We start from the raw sequence: 4,936 nt of genomic DNA on the forward strand, positions 1-4,936 counted from the left end.
TGAACAGAGCCATGCGGGCAGAGCACCCCAGGCTGACTGAGCCCAGCTCTGTCCGGCAGGCCATGCCCTCTTGCAACCAGGAGCCAGTGAGGACGCCCTGACATGCTCACCAGCCACCAGCGGAGCTGCCCAGGAGCCTGCAACAACAAAGCCCCCCACCCCACCCCTGGCCTCTGACTTCTTGGTTGTGCAGCTACCTGGTTCCACACTACAGAGGCACAGGAGGACATAAAGTCCATTGTCCTGAGCTACAGAAGTGAACAACAGAGAGAGGGCCTCTCTCAGGCTCCCTGATGAAAACTGAAGCCCACTGGAAAAGTGGAGAGAACCTCTGCAATAAAGGCACACCAGACCACTGTACTTGGTAAGTTGGAGGGATCACCACCTCCCATCAGAACTTGGACTATCTTCAGGGGAAAGGCAGCTCGAACCTGCAATAGAACCTTGCAGAGTTCAACCCTGCAGGAGGTCAGGGAGCTCAACTTGGAACTTGTAGCCAGAAATCTGCCTGAATCTCACAGGTCTGGGAATAGCTTACTGAGACTCATTGACTTAAATCTGCACACTGCTGCCCACATGGTCTACTGTGACAGCAGAGACATACACTGAAAGAGGCCCTTCACTTTTATCTTTTATTTGCTATTTTCAAATTACCACTATTTTTTGCTCTTATTTTTAATTTTTTTCTTCTTTTTCTACTCTTAAAATTTTTATTTTTCTCTTTTTTCTTTCTTTTCTCTTTTCTTTCTTTCTCTGTCTCTCTCTCTCTCTCTCTCTCTCTCTCTCTCTCTCTCTCTCTCTCTCCCCCCCCCTCACTCCCTTGCTATCCCACATTGTTCTTCATCTCCCTTTGTGTTCCTGTTCTGGGTCTAATTCATAGTTCTTCTTTATTTTTCTTTTGTTTTCTTTCTTTCTCCCACTGTGTCCTGAGGCCTCACTGCTAACCTTCCCCTATCCTTCTATCTACCTATCCCTCCCTCCCCAACTCCTACTAACTCCCCATTCTAAAGGGTAAAGTAGCTATATTGAAGAGTTTATTCACTATAAGCATATGTTGGGTTGGTCCTTGATTTTGATCTAATTCACACAGTTAAAGGTGATACATTAATAACTACCACAAATTGTCATTTTCTAAGAGGTACTTGATGTTATTGTGTTGCTGATTGTATCACTTGGGCTAAGGTGGTGTGAGTGATCTAATCAGTTGTCCTTCATGGTATAATGAAAATGAGATGCCCTCAGAGCCATCAAAACCTAAAGACCAGCTATATCTGGAAGGCACCTCTGAGAAGCAATTATTCCATAAGTGTTCTAAATACATCAACACAGATACTTACAATAAGCAACTTCAAAGTATCAACCCAGGAACTAAACCAAGCACAGTTCCAAAAATAAAAATGAGAAGACATTTAAGTAAGGCACAAACTCAGGCTTCCACCCCAAAAAAGGCAAATTCTGGGGGTAACGAGGTGGAAAAGTCCGACAATAAACCACCTGGACACCCTGAACTGATAGCACAGGAAGTAAAACAGATGAATGAGGCTCTAGAAAAATTCAAAACAGGAATAATCTCCCAGATTATCTCCCAGAGATGGTGAGCAGAGTGAAAGACATGATTAGAGGCTCTAGAACAGAAACAGATAAAGAAATAGAGGAGCTCAGAAATATGCTGGAAGTCATGAATGCCCAGCATAAGAAAGAAATGGAAACCATGATCGCCAACATAAGAAAGAAATGGAATCCATGAAACAGATTCAAACAGATATCCAGGAGATTAAAAACTCCATTGAAAGCATGCAGAACAGATTAAGGGAATCTGAAGACAATATCAGATATAGAAGATAGGACTGCAGTGAAGACCATGAAAACAGAGATTTCTTAAAAATAGTAAGAGACCACGAGAAATCAAACCAGTAGCTGCTAGATGATGCAAAGAAGAATAACATGGCTGATAGGAGTCCACGAAAAAACAGGAGAAAGTACAATTGACATAAAAAACTTTTCACAGAAGTAATAGTAGAAAACTTCTTAGACAGAGGTGGAGAATTGGACATAGAGGTAAGTGAGGCATATAGAACTCCAACTAGCCATGATCAAAAAAATCCACACCTAGACATATAATAGTCAAGATTCCAGAAACCCAACAGAAGAACAAAATCCTACAGGCAGTTAGAGAAAAGAAACAAACCACTTACAAAGGAAAGCCCACCAACACAAACCCTCAAGTCAAGGAGAGCCTGTAGTGAAGTATTTTAAGCCCTAAAAGAAAATAACTTCCAACCTAGACTGTTACATTCTGCAAAATTATCTTTAAAAATCAGTGGGGAAGTTAGATACTTCCATGACAAAGAACACCTGAGAAATTTCATGAACACCAAACCAGCACTCCAAACAATTCTAAGCAATATCCTAGAAAAAGACAATAAAGGTCACAACTCCATAAGGCCCAACAGAGGGAAGCCACCAGGCAAGGTAAGACACTAAAGGGAAAGAGGAAAAAAAATAAGAAATAAAAGAGCCAACAACAGTAAAACATCATGTAAAGGATGAGTCAATATTTATCAATTATAACTATCAATGTTAATGGCCTCAATTCACCAATCAAAAGAAATAGACTGACAGAATGGATTAAGAAGCAAAATCCAGCAATATGCTGTATACAAGAAACACACCTATCTCAAAAAGAAATTCATAGACTGAAAGTAAAAGGGTGGAAAACACTTGTCCATGCAACAGGAGCCCAGAAAAAAGGAGGCATATCAATCTTATTTGCAGACAAAGTAGATTTCAAACCAAAACTAATTAAGAGAAACAAAGATGGTCGCTACATCCTCATGAAGTGAACAATCCAAGAGGAAGAGATAACAATCCTAAATATGTATACACCAAATATGAATGCCCCCAATTAAACAAAACAAATATTAATGGACTTGAAAAATGAAATAAGCACTAATACAATTGTAGTGGGGGGACCTCAATACCTCACTATCACAAATAGAAAGATCACCTAGACAAAAAATTAGCAATGAAGTTCTAGAAATGAATCAAGCTATTGAACAAATGGACTTAATACATGTTTACAGAGCATTGCACCCCACAAAATCGGAATACACATTCTTTTCAGCTGCACAAGGGTCATTCTCCAAAATAGGCCACATACTAGCTCATAGGACATGTCTAAGTATATGTAAGAGAACTGAAATTACCCCTTGTATATTATCAGACCATAGTGCAATAAAATTGGAGATCAATTGCATAAGAAACCACAAAACTCCCACAAACACCTGGAAATTGAATAACACTCTCCTGAACAACCAATGGGTCACAGAGGAAATTAAAGAAGAAATTAGACAGTTTCTACAAGTAAATGATAATGCCAGTACAACATACAGGAATCTATGGGACACAATGAAAACAGTTCTATGTGGAAAATTCATAGCAGTGAATTCCCATATTTGGAAAACAGAGAGAATTCAGATAAATAACCTAACGCAGAACCTCAAGCTCCTAGAAAAAGAAGAGCACAACAAGCCCAAAACTTATACAAGAGAGGAAATTATAAGCCTCAGAGCAGAAATAAGTGCAATGGAGACTAAGAGAACAATACAGAAAATTAATGAATCAAAGAGTTGGCTTTTCGAAAGAAAATATAAAATTGATAAACATTTAGCCAACCGTATCAAAAAAAGGAAAGAAAAGGCTCAAATCCATGCAATTAAGAACAAAAAAGGTGAGGTCACAGCACACCCAGCAGAAATCCAGAGAATCATCAATACCTACAAGAACCTGTGCTCTAATAAAATGGAAAACACAGAAGAAATGGAAAGATTCCTAGATACATACGAATTGCCAAAGTTAAAGGAAGAAGATATAGAAATTCTAAGCATCCCAATTACAATGAGTGAAATTGAAAATGTAATTAAAAATATACCAACAAAGGAAAACCCAGGACCTGATGGCTTCACTGCTGAATTCTATAAGACATTTAAAGAAGAACTATCACCATCATTCTTTAAACTCATCAAGGAAATTGAAAGGGAAGCAATACTTCCAAATTCATTCCTGGAAGCAAGTGTTACTTTGATTCCAAAACTAGGGAGAGACCCAACCCAAAAAGAGAACTACAGGCCAATCTCCCTACTGAACATAGATGCAAAAATCCCCAACAAGATAATGGCAAACAGAATGCAGAGGGTCATCAAGAAGATCATATAATCTGACCAAGTTGGATTTATCCCAGGGATGCAAGGATGGTTCAACATTCATAAATCAATAAATGTAATACACTATATTAACAGAGTCAAGGACAAAAACCACATGATCCTCTCAATAGATGCAGAAAAGGCATTTGACAAAATCCAACACCCATTCATGATAAAAAAAAAAATCCCTAAGGATAATTGGAATAGACGGTCTTTATCTCAACCCGATTAAAGCTATTTATGAAAATCCAACAGCCATCATCATACTAAATGATCAAAAACTGAACACTTTCACACTCAAATCAGGAACAAGAAAAGGAAGCCCACTATCACCACTCCTGTTCAATATAGTTCTGGAAACATTAGCCACAGCAATTAGAAAAGAGAAAGAAAGAAAAGGAATAAAGATAGGAAAGGAAGAAGTTAAACTGTCATTATTTGCAGATGATATACTTTACATAGAAGACCCAAAAAACTCAGCCAAAAGACTTCTAGACTTAATTGATAGATTCAGTAGAGTAGCTGGATATAAGGTCAACACTCTAAAAACAATAGCCTTCTTATAAATAAATAGCAGAGTCACTGAGAGAGAAATTAGTGAGAGAATTCCTTTTGCAATAGCATCCAGAAAAATTAAATATCTAGGAATCAATCTAACAAAGAAAGGAAAAGACCTCTACACTGAAAACTACAGCACTGTAAAAAAGGAGATTGAGGAGGACATAAGAAAATGG

The sequence above is a fragment of the Heterocephalus glaber genome, unplaced genomic scaffold (assembly GCF_053883595.1).
Source record: "Heterocephalus glaber isolate CG9 unplaced genomic scaffold, H.glaber_assembly_v1.0 deba00001454, whole genome shotgun sequence".
NCBI lineage: Eukaryota > Metazoa > Chordata > Mammalia > Rodentia > Bathyergidae > Heterocephalus > Heterocephalus glaber.